Source organism: Ursus americanus, chromosome 26 (genome assembly GCF_024610735.1).
Source record: "Ursus americanus isolate L20-20 chromosome 26, mUrsAme1.1.p, whole genome shotgun sequence".
NCBI lineage: Eukaryota > Metazoa > Chordata > Mammalia > Carnivora > Ursidae > Ursus > Ursus americanus.
In genome coordinates, this window is record NC_142152.1 from 9,027,569 (window position 1) to 9,052,116 (window position 24,548).

The following is a 24,548-nucleotide window of genomic DNA, read 5'->3' on the forward strand; positions in this document are numbered from 1 at the left end:
GTTATTAATAGTTGTAATCACACTATGTATATGGCTCATGTCCTGATTTTATTTTATTTATTTATTTATTTTTTTTTTAAGATTTTATTTATTTATTTGACAGAGAGAGACAGCCAGCGAGAGAGGGAACACAGCAGGGGGAGTGGGAGAGGAAGAAGCAGGCTCATAGCAGAGGAGCCTGATGTGGGACTCCATCCCGGTACGCCAGGATCACGCCCTGAGCCGAAGGCAGACGCTTTAACGACTGCGCTACCCAGGCGCCCCATGTCCTGATTTTAAATCCAATTATAAACATTTGATGCATTGTTTTATAGCATTCATTGATGCATAGTGAATTATCAAATGCATAATCATAAACTATTCCCTGGGTTGTAGACATAAAGTATGCCTGGATTATTTACAATTTTCCCTACGAACACATAACATCTTCATACCCGTAGCTACTTAAGTAACTTGAAAAATTCTTAATACAGCCAATCTGAAGCTCAGTCTTGGTTTGAAACCTGTGTAAGAGATCTCCCTACACTAGTTCACCTGAAATTAATTGGATTTCAGCAGCCCCAATGCCTCACTGTGCCTTCCTGGACCTTCTATCTCTTCCCAAGGGAAAAAAAATTTCTTCCTCACTATTGTCCATGGTAGCTGAGAAGAGGGCTGTAAGGAGTTACTTGCAGAGACAAAGGAGCAGAACTCTGCTCCTTGTCTGGAGGTTTGGGAAGGTACAGACTTTGGTTAAAGTGCCCTTATCCCACTTCATAGTTCCTCTTGTTTTCTTCTTCTTCAGGGAGAGGAGTTAGCTCTTGCCCGTTTGGAAGTGTAACTCCGTCTCTAAAAACTGAGTTTTCTTTTGCACGATTTGCTTATATTACAGAATACTTCATTACTCATTTCGGTCAAGCAATTTGCTTTACAGAATCTGTTTCAAGTCGACTATAGAAGAGAATCATACGAAAACATATCCATAGATAAGGAGTGATATTAGCAAATTAATTAGCCTTATTGTTTGGTTTCTTGTGAAAGGCAATTATTTGTTAAGGATAGCTCAGTGAGAATGAGCTGTCTAAAATATTGACTGTAGATAGATGTGGGAAAAGAGAGCATGTGAATTGTAAAAACCTGTGAAATTTGGCTATGTGATCTCAGATGTGCTCTTATGTTTGCTGTCCTCCCTCTACCAGAACTCTGCGAGCCACTTGCCTCCCCTCCGTTGTACTTTTCATCCAAATGTTGGCCATGGGCAGTGATATTTTAAGAATGTCTACCAGAAAACAAATCTATTTTGTGAATAACATTTACTTATAGCATAACTTTGATATGTATATTTTATTCTAAAAATCTTTCCTTGCCTGAATAGGGATGATACAAAGAGGACCAATGGGGCGGAGAATCTCCTCGTGACACATGAGGGATTACTCTTCATAATAGAAGTGATAAACTATCTTTAATTTATGAATCAAATTTTGTTTTTTACCATGAATCCCAGCTATCCATGAAAATATAGGAAAGATTGACTTTCCTGTTAGGATAGTTCAAAGTAAGGTGATGTTCTTACTTACCCTGTGGCCTCTAGGAAATTGTAGACTGACTACATTGTTTTTAGAGGGATGATAAAAGAGTTTGAGGTCCCCTCTTACTTTTCTCACGTGTTGTGGGATTTGGGGCATGTTTAATGAGCAGTTATCCGTGTTACAAGTAAAGCAGAATATGTTCTGCCTTCAGAAATTATATTGATTAATGCTCAGAAAAATAAACTGACCAATTTGGGGTCAGAGTGAGGTACAAAGAATTTTTCTTCTTTGTGCCCCCATGCCTTTGTGTTCAGGCGTTACTGTGCTTCAAAGATAAGCTTTTATACTTTTATTTATTTATTTATTTATTTATTTATTTATTTATTTATTTATTTATTTATTTATTCGACAGAGAGAGAGAGACAGCCAGCGAGAGAGGGAACACAAGCAGGGGGAGTGGGAGAGGAAGAAGCAGGCTCATAGCGGAGGAGCCTGATGTGGGGCTTGATCCCATAACGCTGGGATCACGCCCTGAGTCGAAGGCAGACACTTAACCACTGTGCCACCCAGGCGCCCCAAGCTTTTATACTTATAATTTACGTTTGAAAAAAGATTAAAGGGCATCTAAGTGACAATCTTGGGAATCATAAAATAGTGGAGGCCCCTGAAACGGTTTAATCTCTAGGATCCCAAAGTGGCCTTTGTATTAAATAGACCAGCTTTATAGAATTTAAGATTTCTCAGAACCAGTAAAGCAAGATCCCATTTGTTTTATATGTTCTAACACTTTGCACATAGAAATTTTCCATTTGGTGGGAGTCGTGTGCCAAATGATGAAATGTATTGCCACTTTAGAGTCTAGTTGTTCTAAATATAAAATTAAAAGAAGTAGAGGAGATGAGCTCCAGAAATGGAGACAGAACACACGGAGTGTTGTTGTTGGGGTTTTTTTTGGCCTGGGACAGGTTCATTTTGGTGACTTAAGAGTCGTGCCCGAGCACTTGAGCACCTTGCCAGACACAGCGCAGCTGAGGACCAGCAAGCAGGGACAGTGTATGCCTGGGAGCCCCGGGAGAGCTGGAGACTCAGACCTGTGGAGGCCGAGTCTGCATCTTAACACGATCCCTGTGAGATTCAGAAGCAAATTAGAGTTCCAGGGGCGCTGCTTGAAAATGATGAGGTCTGCTTATGCATCACCTGACGTCCGTGCTGTGGCTTTAGCATGTGAATACTGTGGCTTTAGCATGTGAATACGTAATCCTTCCTAATTCCCCAGGGGCTAGTCCTAGAAGAAAATGGCCATGTCAACCTGCATTTTCTCCCTACAGCTTATCCTCCTACTTTTGGATACATTCCTGGTGGAAAATATCAAGGCAGGGAATTTTGCACGGGGCGGGGTGGGGGGTGGTTAGAGAAATTTCTGTGGATTATACGTACATAAAAGAAAGACAGACTAGGGACTGAGGAATTGGGAAAGAGCTGGAAAAATTTGAAGGAGACCAAAAACTCCAAGCTTATTTTTGATCTTGACATGGTTAAAACATTAAAAAAGTACTTGTTGACTCCGGGTTCTTGGTTGTAGCAATCAACCAGTGCTGCTTGATGTAAGCAGCAAATAAATTGCGTGGATGGATGTCACCTGATTAACAGGGTGTCTGGGAGGGCTGGCGAGTCAGGCTGTGGCTGTGCGGCCAGGGCTGGAGCCTGAGTCAGCCTGCAGAGCAGGTCTGGTGGACACTCCTGTTATCGCAGAGGCGGACACTGCCTCTCGCACCCTGGGTGCCGTTGGTACTGAACCCTGCATGCCATGCCAGCCCTGCTGCGGCTGGAACTCTGCATTCTCTGTAGCATATCTCTGTTCCCAGAGGGAACATGGGGGGGTTCTTGGGGGGAGGGGGGTTCATCTGATTGGTTGTGCCCAGATAATGTACCTTTTTTTCCAACTGCAAGGGAAGTTGGGAAAGCAAGTTTTTGGCATTTTCACTGTCATTGTGGGAGGTGAATACTGCCTCATTAGGTTGGGAAATTCCATATGTATAGAAACAGGGTTGAGATGCAGGTGGACAAAAAGAGTGACAAGTGTTTGATAGGGTTGCCTGTGTGTGTGCTCACACGTACACACGCATGCACGCATGTGTGAATGAGTGTGTTCCGTTTACTGGAGACATTTATTTCAGTCAGACACCTTTCTGATTTTATGATGAAGGTTGTTAGTAGAAAAATAAGATCCATTTTGCAGAATTTTGCTTCTCTGTTAAAAATGCTCACATATATATCATGAATACCAAATGCTTATCTATCTATCTATCTATCTATCTATCTATCTATCTATCTATCTATCTATCTAATCTATCATGAGTACCAAACACTTTCTTGGGTTGCATTTAACCAGGAGAGAACTTGATGCTTTCTGTGGGATTAAAAAGCTTCCTAGCGCTCATTCTGAAATACGGAGTTCATTACATTCACTTTCTAAATGAGAATCACATTTAGCGACTCCCCGACCATGTAATCAAGATAACGAGAGATTTTTGATTTGCCCGCGAGTGCCTCAGTTGTGGAGTACACACGCTGACTTGTGTTCTGATGGGAGGTTGAGAGATTACCGCTGCCTCTGCGTACATGAGACACAAAGCAGGAAACAGAACCAGCACGCACCGTGTCACATTTGTACCGAGATAACACTGAGGAACAGCTGTGACTCTTTCAAATGACTCCATTTGTTTGATAATTGCTGGGTAAAAATAGTGCCACTATGGGCTATTTCAGGATGGCAGATGGCGTTCTAGATTATGTTCCTCTCCATGTGCCCAAAAAGAGCAGGATCGCATCTTTCAGAAAATCATTGTCTGAGTGTGAGATAGCATCAGGGAAGGGGCAGGGCACCGTTTCAGGCGCTATTGTGCAGACAGGTAGGAAGCAGAGGTTGGGCTGTATGGGAAACGGAACGGAATTATCCCAGCCTGAGCAGCGATGGGAAATAGAGGCATCTGTCTGTTGCCTAGGAACAGACAGAGCTTGTGCCTCTGCTGCAGCTGGAGGAACCAGGTCATTTACTCTCAGAGTTCACCCATCAGTTATTCAAACAGAGCTGAAATGAGCCTTCTTTCCTTCTGGCTTCGTGAGGGGGTGTTCTCGTTAGATCCCCTCCTAGCTGTCTTCCACTCAGCAAACTGCTCTGAGGCTCCTGATGCATCCTCTCGAAACTGTGCGATCAGAAGTCTGCATTACATGAGAGTAAAGACAATAGGTTCTCTTCTGTAGCTGGCCCTTGGCTCTTTTTCTCTACTGAGAAGCCAGCGGAGCTCCATGCGAGCGGAGCACAGCAGTCTTCAGCCTTTCATCTGAATGGCCTGTGATATTTGACCGCTTGTTGGCATTCTCACGCGCTTCTCAGGGAGGGAAGGTTGTCACACACACATTCCCACCTGTAGGTCTAGAGTCAAGGAGGGAGGCAGGAGCACTGATCTTTTGTGAAGTCCGAGGGCCCACTTCTTGGTCCTAAGAAGGCAGGACAAAATTTTGCAACTTTACCTATATATGTGAATCTGTTTTGGAGCTTTATAAAATATATATTCCAAAGAACTACCCACCAAAATTCTGATTCATTGCAGCCTGGGACCCTAGGGGTTTAAAAGTTTTCCAGGTAATTAGAGCTTAAAAGTCAGTCCCATTTTCTCCTTACTCAGCCCCTGCTTAAGAGTGTCAGACCCCTAGAACCAGCTGGGGGACAGGAAGGCCTGGGCACAAAGTTCTTGGGCTTCCTTGTTCCTGTCCAGAGCTGAGTGCTTGCCCTATGTCCTTCTCCCTAGGAAGCTCTGTGCACTGACCGTCACGTGGTACCCACAAAGATGGGTTCCTTGGTCTTCAGAGTTGGGGTGGGAACACTAACTCTCTCAGGAGGACTGAAGAGGGGAGTTGAGGTTTGTAGTTGGGTAGAAACATAGTAGAAATATTTAGGAGGTGACTAGGCTGTGGAAAGCTGATTAGCAGAGCCCTAATCCCTGGGTGTTTCTGACCAGGAAGAGTGATAAGAGCAGAACGTTCTAGGCACATTAGGCACACATCATAAATATATCCGGCCCTGTAGGTGTGTGAATGCCTCTTAATTCCCCTCACTGTTCTCTGGGGGTCTGAGGAAACTCAGCTTAAATAAGAGTATTGTAGTATGCAGCAGCAAGTAATTTAAAAAGTGAATGACATGTAGTTCCTATTTACCTTATTTTTTCTTATAAAGAAAGAAAGTCAGTGGTTTTTATTACATTGAAAATGAAGGTGATTATAAAACCTTTAAAACATTCTCAGTATAATGATGAAAAAAAAAAGTTGAATACTTCTCCTAGAAAGCCACAAGCCAAAGGCAGTTATTTCTTGGCTGTTTTTTTGCTCAGTTATGTAAACGTCCATTTGTGGGAACAGCAGAGTTGATCCAGAAATCTCATTTTTTAAAGAGCGGTGAGAAGGAGCCATGCTAGTCCATGCACGAAAAGAAACTCCGCTGGCAGCTCTGACCACGTGCAGGCCTCCCCTCTGCTGGCATACGACTGACGCGCAGTGGGTGTGACATTCAGGTAGACCTGGCCAGAAATCACTCTCACTGGCTACTTGTTCACACTTGAAACAAACTCACATCGCTCACACTGGCTTGCCAAACCCTCAGGGCTTTGATCGAAAAAAGGAGAAAGAGAAGAAATTTCAACCAGGTTCACATCAAAACCTGTGTTTTGGAGCAATCTGAATTACTGAATCTTTTTCAGCCCCCACGTGCTCGCCCGCCCCACCCTCCCTCCCTTCCTCCCTTCCCCTCTTCTTCCCTCCCTCCCTCCCTCCCTCCCTCCCTCCCTTCCCTCCTTCCTTCCTTCCTTCCTTCCTTCCTTCCTTCCTTCCTTCCTTCCTTCCCTCCCTCCCTCCCTTTCTCACTTGCTTCTTTCATATCAGCACAGAATCCAAAATGACCTTGAAGCTCTGTGCCTCCTGGTGACGTGGGCTAGCATGAGTGAGAGAACATTAGAAAGATTTTAGCTAACCTGCAATGGGGGGTGTAAGGATATCAAGTGGGAGTGGCTTGGAGTGGCAGTGTAGGAGCTGTGAGGATTTGTCTAGACCCTATGTCTGTGAGGAACGCACATTTACTTTATACTGTTTATTTAGGATGATGACCATGTTGGCTCAAGACCCCCGGACCACCTGCTGGTGTGACCACTCTAAGCTACTAACAGTCTCTAATGTGCAGAGTTGGGTATCTCTTCCCCACAATTTCCTGCTATGAATTTGGTTTCTTTGTGTGAGTCCATTTATCCCAATAGACTTAATGTGCTTCTCAGGAAGAGGTCAGCTATCTCCCACCCAGAATACCACCAAAGCAGTTACCAATGTGTTTATTTACACATGGCAAGCACTTAGTGACTTTATTATTAATTAATAATATTTTATTATTGATTTCCTTAGATGGCTCCCATAATGATTTAAAAACAAAAAGGAGAAGTGTGCCTTTTCTTGCCTCTCCTATTTGGCCTCCAAGTTAACAAAATGAATGATGGAGGGATTGCAACTGCCAAGAAGTAAGGATTCCTTTTTGGCAGTACCCACAGATGCTTAGCGCCCCTTTACCTCGGTGCTCTTGGCAAATAGTCAGAGCTCAGTACATGTTCTCCTTTATCACTTTGGGCACATCACTTTACCTCACTGGACCTCAGCTCTAATATTTTATGATCCATGACTTTGTGACCCAAATATTATTCCCAGATCCCCCATTCCCATGGTCCCGTGATCTTTTATTGCCAAAAAATGGCACTATCACCAACATCTTCATTTTAGGGAGTCTGCTCTCTGATACCTATCCCATCCTCCCTGTTCACCCTTTCTGGTGCCGTCAGCCCAGCAGACCTCCAGTCCATTGCCCTACCACATTTTCATTGTTCACAATGCTCTGTTTCTCATTCCTTTCCTTTTTTTTTTTTTTTTTTAAAAAACTAGTTTAGATTGTACAATCTGTCAGTATGGTTATTTAAGCAGCTAAATGTTGCAGGAGAAAAATACATAATAGTGCTCATTGAGCTATACATTCATGACATAAATCTAAAATTAACCCTTGATGCTCCCTGACATTGTACTTACCCGTGCTTAGTATATTTATTCTACTTTCCAGAACACTCACACTGTCTTCTCTTGCCCCAAGCTCCCTAGGCGGCTTTCCCATTTACCCTCAGCTGATGCCCTCACCTCATAATTTATTGAGAAAATAAAAGTAGTAAGGCAGGCCCAATACTGATCATCAAACTTAACAGCGCTCCTACATCTTTATCCAGACCCCATTCCCCACCTGTGTCTGCAGATGAAGTATCTTTGTTCCCGTCAAAGGCTGTTTCTACTTCTTCTGTTCTAGCTTTGTCACAGATATACTGAGGGCGCATCCTCATTTGTCCAGTTTAATAATGGTTTGCATTTGTCGGCCTGGCATAATTATGAATAAATAGTTCCCCTTATAAGTGACCCAGTTTGGACAATAAATTATATAGGCCCCTTTGTCACAGGACAAAGTTCCAAATATGGGATGATCTGTTTCTAGGCTCACCTTTCAGATCATCTCTATGCCAACATTACGCTGACCTAGTTACTTTGCAGGTTAGCTGGTTACCTAGCTTTATAATAAGTCCGGACACATGGTGGAGCAAATGCTCCCTTCTCTTTGTGCAAGTACAAGTGTATCGGCTCTTCTTGGCCCTTGACTATTTGTGCGTTTTAGAATCAGTTTACAGATTTCCACACAGTCCTGTTGGGGGTTTGATTGGAGTTTCGTTGGGGTCTCTAGATCAACTTGGGGAGGATCGACATCATTATAAAAATCAAATCTTTCTATTCATTAACACATGCATTGTTCTATTTAGTTTTTCCTTAATATTTTTTTTTTGTGAAATGTCACAATTTTCTGCATCCAGCTTGAGCATATATTTTGTTGACTTCTTGCTAGGTATTTTTACGGTTTTCGTTTCTCCTGTAAATGGTGTATTTGAAACATTGTGTCTTACTTTGTTGTTCCTCTGGTGCATTAGACCTGCATATATTGTCTTACATGCAAACAGTTTGCTATGTTTTCCTTTTACTTTTAATAGTGTATAAATCTGTCCGGATTTTCTATGTAGATAATCACATCACTTGCAAAAAATGATGATTTTGTTTCCTCTTTTCCAATCCTCCTGCTGAAAGAAAAACCCCACTTTTTATTGACATACAGTCTATACACAGGGAAGAGCACAAATAAGTTTACCTCTTGACACATTTCCACAAAATGATCATACTTATTTAGCTAGTACCTAGAGGAGGAAACAAAACGTTATTTGTGCCTCAGAAACCACCTAATGCTCCCTCCCATCACTACGTCTCTGAAGAATAACCCAGAATATTTGTCTGGTCTTACTGACTCGGCTCGTTCACAGCTGCCTCTCTCCAGGGTATCACTCTCTCCCTTTCTGCTGGAATAGTCCCAGAAACATACAGACAAGCTTTCAAATTCATCCTTCTTAAATAATTCGTCTTGACCTATGTCTCTTTCTAGCCAGGGCTCCATTTTGCTGCTCCCCTTTTCAGCAAAACCTTTTGAACAAATGTCTCATGGTCACTGTCTGTACTTCCTCACTTTATGGTTTTCTTTTCAACTTACTTGACTCTGGCTTTTGTCTTTGGCATTCTACGGAAACAGCTCCTGTCAAGATTCCAGTGACCTCCATGAGACCAAATCCAATAGAAGGCCCTGGCCGTATCCTTCTCCATCTCTTCGCATTATTTGATATAATTGGCCCTTGCTCATCTTGAAATGCTTCCTTTTCACGGTTTCCATTTATTCAATTGTGTGGTTACTTGTCTAATGCCCCTTTCTCTACCTAGACTCCAAGTTCCACAGGAGGAGGGTGAGAGCTAACTTTTTCACTGCTCTATCCCCAGGATCTAGTCCAGTGTCTGGTATATAATAAATTGACAGATATTTGTTACCTGGGCCTTTGGGATGACAATGCATATCTCGTCATTTTGTGTCATATCTACTTGGTTGCCTTACAGGTACCTCACATTCAACAGGTTCCTTAACGTGTTTATAATCTTATTCTATAAACTCTCTCCTCCACTAGTATGTCCTCTCTCAGTGTGCACGCCTACCATCCATTAAACCAGAAACCTTAACTCCTTCCTCTTCATCATCCCTGTACCCAGTCCATCATGAGTACCTGACTACACCACGCCTAAATACCTTTTTCAAACCATCTACTTCCCTTCACCCCGATTCTCATCCTTCAGGCATGCCGCCATGTTGAATGTTACTGTCGCAGCTTTTGGACTCTTGTTCTGAGCTGTTCTAAACTCTGACATTGCTCCTTTCCAGTCGGTTCTCTAGATGGCAGCCAATGGTGGCACTTTCAAAAATATAAGCCTAATTAAATCACCCTCCTATAGTAGAAATTGCACCTATATTCCAGCCTCCAAAATGTAAAAATAGAATTAACGTATAGGGTAAGCAAGACAGTGCAGGACTGCACTATCAAATATGAAGTAACAAATACTTATCAAGTCATTTGTATTTCATTTTTGTGTTGCTATTTTCCCAAATCTTCAGAACATCCTTTGGATTTCTCTACAACTATTTTATCTTCTACAAATATTGACCCATCAGGCACTTCTATTTCTGCACTTACCTTTTCTTTAAATTGAAATCTGTAGATGTTTTGTATAACAGAGGACAGATTTGCACTAAAAACTGGAAAGAAATGTATAAGCACAACTAGTTATGTGGGTCGATGCACAACCTGGAAATTCATTCCTCAACAATAACAGTTTTGTAAAAACATTAAAACAAGAACTGCTCAGGCTTCCCACATTAATATTAAGGTTTGTTACAAGTGATCCAAGGAGGTGAATTTTGTAATTACTAAAGGCTCTCTGTGCTTTAGTCAATTATATTTAGATAGTCTACAACAAAAACCAAAACCTGGATTTAAAATGGTCATTAAATAGCTTCTTTTCTCCACTGGTTGGTGCCTAAGTCATTGCTCGCAGAAAAGCTCGGCCAATTGAAGGACAAAGTTGAAAAGTCTCTTGTTTTTGATGACGTGCATGGTTTTTAAATTTGAGAGCAACAAGGCGTGACTACTTTCCTGTTTCCAGAATTAGCAAAAGTAGCAAGACAAGATTAATAGGTGGGTTCATTATGCCTAAGAAATTGACTGTTTTTTTTTTTTTTTCTTCAGAAAATAATTGCTTTTCTGGAGTGCAAAAAGCTTTTGCTCATTCAGTGTCAAGGTCTGTTATGCTGATTGGGGGATGAAGTCACTCTTCCCACTGTTTGTAGCGCAGAAAGTCAATAAGTGTGATTGACAGCTTTGTGCAACATTGAAAAGTCTCCAGCAGATTTCTCACTTGGGACCCACTAAAAACCAGAGGACTCCAGGAAATAGTCAAACTGTCCTCTTTTGACATAGGGCCATAAACATCATGAAATGATTTATCCCATGAAAGATTTGAGCAAAATAATCTACTGATTTCTTTGGTTGGGCCACACCCTGTTATTTTTTCTCCTTAGGGGCTGCTTTTTCAGAAAGTTTCGTTAGAAATACATTATCTATCTAATATTGTATAACAAAATACCTTCTTTAAATGGGTACAGGGAGGTAGTGGAATGGAATGCTTAAGATCATGGGCTTTTGAATCAAAGATCTGAATTCAAGTTTTTTTTTTTTTTTTTTTTTAGATTTTATTTATTTATTCGACAGAGAGAGACAGCCAGCGAGAGAGGGAACACAAGCAGGGGGAGTGGGAGAGGAAGAAGCAGGCTCATAGCGGAGGAGCCTGATGTGGGGCTCGATCCCGTAACGCTGGGATCACTCCCTGAGCCGAAGGCAGACGATTAACCGCTGTGCCACCCAGGCGCCCCTGAATTCAAGTTTTGACTCAGCTTGTTGTGTGACCATGGGTGAATTTCTTACCTACTCTGCCTCAGTTTCTTTATCTATAAAATGGGGAAAGAGGATCGGGTCTCCCATAGCATTTTTGTGATAATTACATTTATTTATGTAAAATGCATGGCAGGTAGTGAAAGTTATTACTACTATTTCTGTTACTATCGTGGTTATAGGGAATGGCCAAAAGTTCTTCTTTGGTCTTTCAGGGAGCACCAAAGGTAAATTCAGCCTCGTGTTAACATCTGTGGATGGATGAATCTTTGCACATGTAGCAAGATTAATGTTTAATTAATGGCCACCTGAGCTTGACAAAGCAAGTGGATATTTGGAAATAAAATGGAATCCCTGTTTTAGGGTGTTATAATAGAAAGATAGATCTTATTTCTATCTATTTTTTAAAGCTACAATGGTGAGAATAAAGCTCCCTATATAATGTCACATCTGATAAGTCTCTCTCACATTTGGATTTTTGGCAACATTGGTACAAGACATTAAGATCACATTCCTCAAAGGAGGCCCAGGGAAAAGAACAAAAGAGGTTTGCGGCCACCAAGAACATGCCACTCAGGCCAGCCATTGGTGAATGAGTGTCACCCTTTACAGTGGAGAAAGATCAAGAAGAGGCAGGACATTGTTCTGCTTTGAGTTAGGGGGAACGTGAGCACACTTTCCATCTCCTTCTAACCTTAGTTTCAGATGTTGGAAGAGTGGGTGGGTATCTTTGGTGGAAGTGTAGAGGGCTGGATGGGTCGAGGGCCTTGTGACCATGGGTAGTTTGGGTTGGTGGGTTAGAGGGAAGATTGTTGCGTTAAATGAAAGGAGGAGCCAGGGTGGGTGCTGGAGCTGAGGTTGTGGAGCAGGGCACGGGAATAAGAGAGAAGGGGTGTTGGGTTTTTGTTCAAGTGCCATTACATTTCCTAGGTTAATAAGAGGGGCAAGGATTCAGGTTCGTGACCCTGTCCAAAGTGGAGGGGCTACATTATTCCCTTGGGCCCCCTGAGTGTGGAGTTCCAGAGGAAAGAAGGAGTTGGGTCATCTTAAATCTCATATCTCATCTTTCTTTTTATTTCTTTTTATTTTTTTAAAGATTTTATTTATTTATTTGACAGAGATAGAGACAGCGAGCGAGAGAGGGAACACAGGCAGGGGGAGTGGGAGAGGAAGAAGCAGGCCCATAGCGGAGGAGCCTGATGTGGGGCTCGATCCCATAACGCTGGGATCATGCCCTGAGCCGAAGGCAGACGCTTAACCGCTGTGCCACCCAGGCACCCCTAAATCTCATCTTTCTTAATGACACTTTCCCCCACTCCTCACAAAAAAAGAAAAAGAAAATCCCAGAACCACTCACCTTCTATAGAAAATACAATTTTCACTTCTTTTTAGAGAAAAGAAACCTGAGCTCTTTGTCTACAATTCTTTTATCTGGATCCAGATTTTTATAAAGCCTTCAAATTCATTGATACATGAAAAAGCCAGGCCGCTGTTGACAGGAATTGTGTATGTTAATAAATTATGCATAAGAGTAGCAGAAGAAAACCAAGCCTCTGGGGTTGTATGGAACAGTTTCCTGGCTGTGGTTCTGTGAGTGAAGGGTACAGGGCTGGCAGTGGGGGGCGGTGGCTGGTGAATGAGGAAAACCAGCTTGGCTGGGTTGATTTTTCTCTTTGAAAAAGACCTTGTGCCCAAATGTCATACATATCATTTTGCTTGAATGGATATGAACGATGCTGACAAAATAAATATAGGTCCTGGAGTGCAAGGACTCCCTGTTGGGGACTCTACCTTAGGTGGTTCTACTAGAGGAAGAGGTGACATTTGGCCCCCAGCTGGGAAACTGTTCCATTGGCTTTTGCTAAGGTACCGTCGTCTTTCTTTTGCCTCTTAAAATTCCACTGATTGCTTCATTTTTCTTCTGGCTCTAGAGAAAGCCAGTGTTTCATTCCCTGATGTGCATATGAGAGCTGGATTCTTTGATTTGCCTTCTCACCTCTCCTTCTAGAATATATACCCCATGTTCATACACGTTCTCTCTCTATCTCTGTCTCTCTTGCATCTGTTCTTTATGGCAAGCACAGTTTCATCTTTTTATCCCCCCTTGGAAATTTGAACACCGACTTGCATTTTAAGCCAATGATTTCTTGCTTCTACTCTTGAGGATATGAGGTGAGGGGGATTTCAGAACAATGAATCTCAGCTCCCTGTTGACTCACGTTGGGTGATTTGAGTGGCAGCTGCTGGAGCTTGCAGTCCGTGGGATCAGGTTCATGTGCCTTAGTAGCTGCCAGGCAGTACTGGGAGCTGCCGTGGGGCTAGAGGGACTGATACCTGGGACCTTGCAGCTACTAACTGATTATGCGGAAGACAGCAACAAGGCCCTTTGCATGGGGAAAAGGCGATAAAGACCAAACAACTTATTAGAATGGGAACAAGATGAAAAGAGAGGAAAGAATCATCCAGAAAACATGATAGAGGGGCGCCTGGGTGGCTCAGTCGTTAAGTGTCTGCCTTCGGCTCAGGGCATGATCCCGGCGTTCTGGGATCGAGCCCTGCATCAGGCTCCTCTGCTTGGAGCCTGCTTCTTCCTCTCCCACTCCCCCTGCTTATGTTCCCTCTCTGGCTGGCTGTGTCTCTCTCTGTCAAATAAATAAATAAAATCCTTAAAAAAGAAAAAACAACAGAAAGCATGATAGAATGTAATCCCAGGCTAAGAGAGAATTGAAGAAGTCAATGGGGAAGGACCAAAAGGATAAGTTTAATAGAGATGCTTTGATTCTTGGAAAATTCTCATTTCAGTAAAAAGTAGTCAATTCGTTTGTCAATTGTATTACATAATAATGTGTCCATGTTTTGACACTTACATATTGCTTTTTTTTAAAGGTTGTTTTGGAAAATGTGTGAGGGGGGGAAATCCCTGTAGCAAGTGGCAAGACCCCAGTGAAAATGGATAAATGCAAAAGAGAATTTGACCCCTATCATAGAGAAGCCCAGGGATGAGGCTGCCGAGGTACAGCCGGACCCAGGGACTCAGATGACGGTTTCATGCGTTTCCCTCCCTCCTTCCCTTGTTTTCTCCCTCTCTTACTTTCTCTTTCCCTGTCTTTCTTTCCCCTCTCCTTAGCTCCCTAACCCCTAACCGATACTCCCCTTTTTCCCAGTCTCTCATTCTTTCCCTTGGCTTTCTCCCACTCTGACTCTCCCCTCCTCCATTCTCCCCTCCCCTCTCCCATCCCTCACCCTCACTCCCTCTCTTTCTGTCAATCTCTGTGTCCCTACCCATTTCTCTCCCTGATCCCACTCTCTCTGTCTCCTGCACTCTAGCCTACGTCCCTGCCCCTTGCTCAGACTCTTTCACCCCCTTGTCCTTCATACTTGTCACATGTTTCTCTCTTTGCCCCGCCTCTGCTCCCTCCTGCTCCCCTGATAACCCTATGTCTCCCTGCCTCCATTTTCTTTCTTGCCCTGCCATGTACCCCCCCCCCCCCACCTCCTGTTCTCTTGCTCCCTGGTCCCCACCCCTCTTAGAGTTCTGCTGTCCCTATGCTAACCTTACTCCAGGGCAGGCTTCTCTCTATAGTGAACTGCTGGCTGCTCCAGACTTACATTATCCAGCTCAACCTTCCTGGGGGAAAGAGAGTTCCTCTTTCATCATCGTGGTAGAAAAAAATCCCCAGGGTTTTCTCTTATTTGGCTCTATGGGGCTGGAATATGCAGAGAGGCCTCAGAGCTAAGGAGGAGTGGTGGCACCTGTTTCAGAACCATGGAGACTAAAGTTCAGGAAAATCAAGGTGCTAGAGAAGGAGTGTTAGGAATTAGATTCAGAAGAAAGAAGAAAGGGTATTGGATCCTGGGCAGGCAAAATATAACGGGCCACTACTGTTACTACTGGACGGCCTACTGACTAGGAGTATTCTACTGAAAATATCCTTAATATTATGATCCACATTTAAAAAGCTAAAATAACCTAAAAATCTCAGGAGGATGCAAAAGAAAGGTTTGTTTCTCAGTTCGCCACAGCCCAGTGTGGATGGGGTAGCCTTCCGTGAGGCTTCCCTCAGTGTGACAACTTTGGGATTGTGATTCTTCTCAGGGTGGGGCTATCCCAGAGTCTTTCACTTCCAGCCACGTGAATGGGAAGGAAAGAGTGCAGAACACACAGGTTTTATGGCCATGCTCAGATGGTATACAGAATTTCTGCCCACATCCCACTGGCCGGAACCCAATCCCTTGTTCCCACTCTAACTATAAGGGATGCTAAAAATTTAATGTTCCTATGTGCCCAGGAAGAAAATGAACAGGTTTGGGGAACACATAGCACTGTTAGGGCCATAGTCAGCTTGTTTGGATGTGTGGCTGGAGGGCAAGTAGCCGAGAACTGAACCAAAAGAAAGTTACTGCTGGGTATTTATGAGATGGGCATATACGCTTTCCTCTGAAAGGCCTTCCGTACTTTCTTTAGATCTAGGCTTTATCCGGAAATCCTCCTCTTCTCATGAAGCCTTCCAATATGGCACTGCATTTAAGAGCTTGGACTTTGGAACCAGGAACGAGTTAAACCCCAGCTGCCCCATATTCTAGGGGTCACGTTGAGCAAATTGGCCTCTCTGAGCCCTTGTTTCCTCTCTCACATACTGTGCAAGAAAATATCATTAATAATAATCCAAATTTTAAAAGCATTCAAATCAGTTTGGTGGTTGTGCCGTTTTCTTTTTATAGCTGTGATTTTACTTAGCAGCTCAGCGAAGCTCGGCAAGTCGGTGGGACATCTGGGCGTGGGCTGCGCTGTAGGCTCCCATTCTCCATCCACTAGCATCTTCCAATTTCAGACCTAAAGAGAAGTTCTTTGGTCACCCATTCCATTTTGCAGAAGAGGACACTGAGGCCCAGGGAAGGTGTTTGCCTGTGCACGCAGTCGCGTGGCAGGCTGGGTGGCCGAACTGGAGAGCCATCCCCCCTCCGGCTGCCCTCTGGCCTTTCCTGTTTCCAGTCCTGTGACCTCACTGAGCTGGAAACGAAGGCTCCACGGTTCTACAATGCGGCTCTAAGGAGAGCCTGCCCATTTCATTAAGTGGCGGACCTCCCCCCCACCCCGGAACGACCCCCGACACTTACACGGGAATATTTTTTCCGTGTTCGAACCATAGAGACTGTCCTAGCTACAGAAACTGTGGTTTAAAACTTGTCAGTTTTACAGAGACGCTGCTGCAGCTCATTGAGGGGTGATAAAGACATAGGTAATTGCTGTAGAATAATACCGCTGCCAGGAAGATGATTGAACTCCCACACAGAAGGTGAACAGATGGTATATTTATTGAAATTCATAGGCTGTGAGATGGAATAATTTAACTGATGGCTGGGCACCCTCCTTTCAGGCTGAGGGAGGCTCCCGGAAGAACGAGCGTGCCGCTAGGTGGCGTGACCAGCCAGGGCCCCGGGGCTGTCTGCTCTCTGAGAAGGAGACCCTGATTCTGTGCGCACTGAAGAATCCCTTCAGCTCATGTCCTAAGTGGGACTGCAAACCTTCCCTGTTTTTTTTTTTGTTTTGTTTTTAAACTTAAAATCACTTTAACTATAAAGCAAATATATAGCACTGAGGACTTTTGCCTGGAGAAAGAGCAATCGAATGACAGGGTCTTAGATCACTAAAGAGTTGGGGCCATGGGTTGGGGGTTGGGGCCGTGTCGGGACCAGGAATAGCTTTGGGTTCTCTAGAGTCTCACAAATCATTGGCCCATGTGGTCCCAATGACATTTTCTTCCTGCCTGCTGCCTCCCTCCTCCCTGCTCAGCCTTGCCTTCTACTTGCAGTGCAGAAGAGCAGAAAAAACACTGGCTCTAGAAACTTCATTTTGGAAGTTGATATAGTTTATAACATGTTGTTAGAGGAAGAGTAAAGGAATCCATTGGGAACTGATGTGAAGGGGTGGAGGCAATTATAGGATGGAAAAGGTAGGTCGGTAAGTTAGCCTGTGATGGTTACCATACCCTTATTTCTGTTTTCTTATTAATTATTATTAGAAGTTCTTCCCCTAACGTTGGTTTCTAAATGCAGAGCGCTAAAAAGCTCTGTCAGTGACTCTGAGTTGCCCATTCCTTCTGATTTTATGTGGGAACCACTTCCTGTTGATGTTTGATTTCCCACACGAACCCATTCATTCACGTAACAAATACTCATTGACTCTTTCTTTGTTCAAGCTTTTATCTTTTTCTTATGTCTGTTTTCTCATCTGTAAAATGGGGATAAATACCCATCTCCTAGGATTGTTGTAAGTATTAAGTGAGTATTTTTATGTAAAATACTTAACGCCTGGCAGATAGGAAGTACTCAATAAATGTTAGCTGCTGTGTAGTGCTCCTACCACCACCACCACTACCTACTACTGTATTATTACTACTATTACTACTGTATTGCTACTATTACTACCACTACTATGGGACTTCTCTTAATTTGGATTTTGAGCCCCTATTTCCCTGAATTGCAGAAAAGATCTGATCTCATCAATTTAAGGTAAATTTATTATCTTCTGGACTTTTAGGTAAATAGTTCATTTGGAAAACTCCACTCTCTACCACTTTACTTCTCTTCAGAGGATGAGCTAACCCTTTGGGGTTTACATCCAAACTTGCAGGGGAGGCAGGGCCATGTGGCCCTTAATCACCCCCCATCTGTGTTGGGAAACTTTGCAGCAGTTTGTTCTTTGGCCTCTGTGTGTATACATCTCTGAGGTCTGAGCTGGTCACTTCTGAGCCATTGTGGGGCCTAGTGTCGGTGGGGGATGAGATGGACAGACATCAATTAGAAGTTTTCAGATGTTCTGTGGCCTCTTGCTGGCCTCACACCAAGCTGGATCAGGGGTGTTTCTGCAAAGCTACAAGCTGTCTGCACTATACTCTGGGAACTGAGGTACAAGCCCCCTTGTCTTGGGGTCCCCAAACTTAAGGGATGTTCTATAATGCCCTGCTTAACTATTGTATTCCCCTCACCCCTCCCTGCCAGCTCATATGTAGCACCCTCCAAATTTTATTATTTTCTAACTTCTCAAATCAAAACTCATTATTCATGGAGGAGATTCAGGTGTGGAGCAGGGAAACTTGCACTGGGAGGGGCTAGGTTCTTGAGCGGTTGCTCTCAAATCATGGCGTGGAGGTGACCAGTGAGAGTTTAAGAAGTCCATCATCAACCACCACCAACATATGCCTTAACAATTGTTCTGGAACAAAATTCTTGGCTATGATCAAGTTACTAATTCGAACTGAAAATAGGTAGTGGTTGTAAGGCTAGAATGAACAAAGAAAAATTCTGGATTATAGGCTATACAAACAAATACAGTTTCTTTGACTGGATATATGCCCATTCAACATAGGCCAATAAAATGCCAAATAGGGACCCTGTCACGCTCGTAAGGAATAAATGGGAGTAAGTTTCCACTTATGGACTTTGTGCTTGAAAATAGTTTATTTTATGCAATTTATGCTCATCTTATAACTTTGCATTATTTATAAAGAGATACATAAACTCTAGCGCCCCTCCTTCCTCATCATATACTCGAAAAGAGAGAGATTACCGAAGTTTCCTTTCACATATTACTTGGGACCGGAATTAATTGATTGTTAGAATTGAGCTTTATCGTCTTAGCTTGCGATGATCTAGGTCAGAGGTCAACAAACTACAGCCCCACTGCGGAGGCAGCCTTGAACTTGAGGAGAGCAGGTGGGAGGAGCTGTGCTTTCCTCAAGCAATGGAGGTGTTTGAGTCATTTCCACCCTCCTCTGTGGCTCTGAAAGCCTGCTGTGATTTTATGCCACCTGCATAACCTGATTTGCATCTTAAATGAATATCCAGCTACCACTTGGACTTTTTTCAGAAGAAGGAGAATGGCTTTTATGAAGCCATCTGTAGATGAAAAATAAATAGCCGCCAACAGTCCTGGAATATGTGATTGAAGGAGCTAGCACACAGAGAGTCAGACAGCTGATTTTCTCCCCAAGTCAAGTCGCTACTGAAGAGATTTCAGTATTGACAAGATAAGGGAGGCAGGCAGGAACCATCTGGAAGATAAAGGGAAAATAAAAGCCGTTTGAGAACCATCAGCACACTTGAATCAGGCCCAGGCCAGAGCTTGTCCTCTCATCCTGAATCCCCTGCCCCCTGGAGCTCTCAGGTCTTCTCTCCTCCTAGAGCCTGGCAGGCTATCTTAACAGTCGTGGAATTCCACCTCTGGTAGGGCTGCACCTGCTGTGCAGGGGGTTTTCCTGTAGACACTCAAGGAACATTTCCACATCTGGACCCAAGTCCCGTTTTTATGGTGCTTTGGTCTTAATGATGTCAGAGGTTAATCGTTGGATTAACCTTATTCTTCTTTTCTTCCTTTCCCTAGTCATCCCTAGCCACCACTTACCCCTCAGAAGCAAATTGTGAAAAATGTGGCAGATCTTAGCTTCGAATTGCAAAATACAGGAGTGAAACAAGGATTGAGGAAGTAAATATGATGAGTCAGAACAGTTCTCTCTAATTGAGTTTCTTCCTGACATTCCTCCTCTCTGATTCCCTCCCACTTCTCCTCCTTGAGTAAAGACCTGACCAGGAAAAGAGAGAGGGGAGAAGTAGAGAAGAAGAGACCTCTTTTCCTCTCCCCTCTCCTGTCTTTCTCTTTTCTCTCTGCTGTCTCCCCTCTCTGGCTCTCCTTTCTCTTTTCCTCCTTTCCTCTTTGCCCTTCTCTAGTGTTTGTGCCCTGTTCTTCTTGCTCCCCACAAGGGAGACACAATTACTCCCCCCACGCCTCCTCCCACTTTGATTAGAGATATAAGAGTAAAGAAGGTCCATGCCTGGCATCCTGAAGGATGACCAGGAAATGACTGATCTTATGGAGGAATTTCTGTTGTTGTCATGGTACCGTTGTACAGTAGAACCAGCCGCTAGGTTTGCCTGGGCTGGAGAAATTCTCAGAGATCTCTGCAGATACTCACTGGTACTCCAGGACATCTGAAAGTTCCTATGGCTTCCTTCAGTGGGTCACAAACAGTAAATGAGATTGTACATCTGAGACCTGAAGGAGTCTTTCAGATAGCACAGGGAGATGTGTGCAAGAAAGACGTGACACAGACTCTGCCCATCGTGTGCCACGGCATTTCCATGGATCACTATTCGAGAAAACATGTCCCGTTGCCTATGTTGAGGACTGGGTGAGATGAGTTATCTTCTTAGAAGGAGGGCATAAGCCCCATTCCCACCATCACCAACGTGGCCTTGTCTGGAACTTAGGGACAACTTCAAGGAGGAGAGGGACAAGAGGCACTCTATTTAACTGAGTTTATTTTTCATATTGGGTGGACTAGGGTCTCAAAGTTAAAAATTAAATTGAGTTATAGGAAATAGTTCTGTTTCTTGTGTACCAGAATTTGTAATTATAAAGTTTGTACTAAATAGAGTCATGTTTATTTTTAAATTATTTAAATTTTTTTCTCTGCACATATTTTTTTATTTTTTAAAATATTTTTATTTGAGATAGAGAGCACAAGTGGGGGGGAGGGGCAGAGGAAGACAGAAACAGGCTCCCTGCTGAGCAGGAAGCCAGACTGCAGGCCTCGATGGTGTAGGACCTGGTTTAACCCACTGAGCCACCCTTGGTGGGTTAAATGTGCCTATAGGGGCACATTTATTAAACACTTGGTATGTGCCATGTATGGTTCTAAATGATTTTTGTGCATTTTCTTACTTAATTCTTTTGATGACTTTGTGAAGCAGATATAACTAATGCTATTCTACGGAGGAAACTGAGGCTTTCAAAGGTGCGTTAATTAGCCTAAGGTCACAGAGTTGGAAGGGGTGGAGCTAGCAGTATGATTCTGGAGTTCCATTTGCTCCATATTCCCTAATACTTGAGGGTCAAATAGGCCATCGAAATCTGCTTTGCAGAAAACTGTTAGTGAAGCAAACGTTGCTTTGGCCAGGAAACCTTTCTGGGCCTCTTTTCATGTGCCGGGTGCTCTGGTGGCATGGGTTACAAAATGAAGAGCATTCACTCCCTCCAGGGATGGAACAACCTGCCCACATTTGGTTCTCACACATGGAAGATATTCAGTACGGATTGCTTTGAGTGAATACATTTGAAAGGTACAGAGCATCAGATAGACAAAGAATGTCCGATTTCAAATGAAGCATCAAGAATATTGCAACCATGCTCATAGAAAGATCAGAATGAAAGGATCAGAACATTCATTCTGGTAGAAATACAGATTTGACTTTAGAACGGTCTCTGCCTTAGGCAGTGCTAGAGGCCTGTCGGTTAGAAACATAATCCTAGCTGAAGAAAGCTCTAGGGGACAATTGGGCTCAGAGCTGAGAGAGGCTGATCTGATCTGAGAAGGTTCTTTTCTTCTTAACATCAATGAGCTACTGATGAGGGAAATCAAAGTCAGTGGCTCTCCCACAGTGGAACTGTGGTCATAAGGGAGAACTCATTTCTGGAAACAGCACCCCTTTCTTGGCATCCACAAAACTAAAAAAACAATTAATAAAGAGACTGATGTAGGTGGGAAATCTAGGTCATATTATAACTTCTATCACAACACACACACACACACACACACACACACGATTGAAGACTGGAATTACAACTAGGCTTCAGCTTTCTCTTAGAGAAAGAGGAGAGAACGAGTTCTAATCTCATGCCTTTGTCAGACCACAGGTAGTGACTTTGGTTGCCAGGCGGTGAGCGTAGTCTTGCAGCTGTCTGCTATTTTCTGGTTGGGTTGGTACGTCTATTCTGAAAGCAAATGGTCAGGAAGGCCTTGCTGTTGAAGCTATGTTAGGGCATTAGGGGTCTTTGGTAGTGAATAACAGACAGCAGCTCTGGTTAATTTAAATCAAAAGGGAAATTGCTGCAGCAATATAGGAAATCCCACAGGATAGAAGCAGCTGGCTCAGAAAGGGTGAAATTGGGTAGCCCTGAGGGTCTTGAGGCAGGAAGCGCTTCACATTTTGATCTCAGCATTGGGGCTGGCAACAGTGAACCCAGCCTTACTCAGCCTTTCCTTCTTTCCTCCCAATTCCACTCCAGCAAGGTAGGTTCTCTTTGGCCTGGCGTGGACTGGGTACCCACCTCCTGGCCAGTGGAAGGTAAACCTCTCGATTGAAGCCCCACAGACTAATCCAATGGAGAAGGGGTAATTCCTCAAGGAAATAGGTGGAGGGTTACCGGAGGAAAAAAAAAGGTGACGGGGATGCCCGATGGCCACGTGAGCACCGCTGTTGGAAGGGCTCAGCTCTGTTGACTGCAGCATAGATTTCTCAGCGTGGTCTTGACAGGCTTTTGTGATCTTGCTCCACCTTCCCTCCCAACATGCCTGTGACAGCTCCTCCCCGTGACCCTGCCGCCTTCACACATCGTCCGTTCTCCCCAGTCTGACTTTCCTTTTCTGAATGTGTGTCTTTGCTCCCTCTGCTGCTCACCAGGACCTCATCTCTTCCTCTTGTGTACTCTCATAAAACTTTTTGTGTTTGTAAATAATAATAATCCTCTTATAATCCTCGTTTTCCCGGCCCAAGAGTTTCCTCCATACATATTGCTGTCACCATAGCAAATGCGGACAAAGTGCTCAATGTGACCCAGGCCTTTCCTAAGCACCACCTGTGCATTCCCCTGCTTAATCCTACCGACTATCCTGTGCTGCTTGTGTCTCTGTTTCACAGCTGAGGACACTGGCAGGGAACGTTGAGTAATCTGTCCAAGGTCAGACAACTCTAAGTGGCTGGAACAGAATTTGAACTTTGCATTCTGGCAGCAGTACCTTTGACTAGTCTTGACTCTTTCATGCCTCCTGCACCCTCCACATCCATCACCCATCTGTTCTACCTCTTAATTTAAGAATTTTGTTTTTCACCCCTGTGTTCCCACTGCCAAGCTACCAGCCCCCATCCTCCAAGCATCTGCCATTAACATAAACTTGCAGTATGGTTGAAAGGGGCTTACAATGAAGAGCAAAAGTTGCTCCTCTCACCTCAGTCCACTCAGGAAATTCCAAGTGTTTTAGAAGTCCTGTGCCTAGAACCGGGACCATCGAATATATATGTCTTATTATATCACACTACCAGACATATTGTAATTGAGTGCTTCCTGCTCTGTTTGGAGACCACTTAACACACTCCTCCTTCAAGTGTATTCAGCACCCTATTGCCAAAGATATTTAACCAAAAAATTCAACATGATCATATTGCTCATCTGCTTATAATTAAAGATTTCCCATTACCTGCTGTGCCAGCGTAATTTGGTCTAACTTTACTTTCTAGTTGCTCTGTCTACCTCCTAGCCCCTTGCCCATAGGCCTCTACCTCTGAGCATTTTCTGTGTATCGCTTAGGAGAGGGCCTAGGATGTCCTGGGTGCTTTAGAATTTGGCAGCTCTACCAAATTACTTGCCATTATTTCAACATCTGTTTTTTCATCCTTCGCATAGTCTAAAAGGACCTTTGCATCTTGACTCCCCAGTGTGTCTGGCAAAGGTCCTATTTATATTCCAAAGCCCTGTGCAAATAGCCTCTCCTGTGGGAAGCCTTCCCCACGCATCACAGGTACAGTTGTTTCCTCCTCTGTTTCCATAATTATGGTAAAATACTTACCTGATATATAACTCTCCTAGGGCCCCCAAAACAAATTACCACAAACTGGGTGGCTTCAAGCAACAGAAATTTATTGTCTCATAGTTCTTGAGGCTGGAAGTCTGAAATCAAGGTGCCATAGGACCATGATTCCTCTGGAACCTAGCTACTGGTGGTATGTTGGCAATTTTTGGCATCCCTTGGCTCGCAGGTAGTTGCATCTCGGCCTTTGTAGTCATGTGGTGCTCTCCCTGGGTGTTCTGTGTTCACATGGCTATTTTCTTGTAAGGACCAGTCATGCTGGGCTAGGGGTCCACCCTACTCCACTATGACCTTATCTTAACTACTTACATTTGCAACAACCCTATTTCCAAATAAGCTGACATTTTGAGGTACCAGAGGTTGGGATGTCAGGATGTCTTTTTTTTGCAGGGGGAGTGCATGTGTGGCACAATTAAACCCATAACATCTATCTACATTGTATACTTTTGTAAATGTGT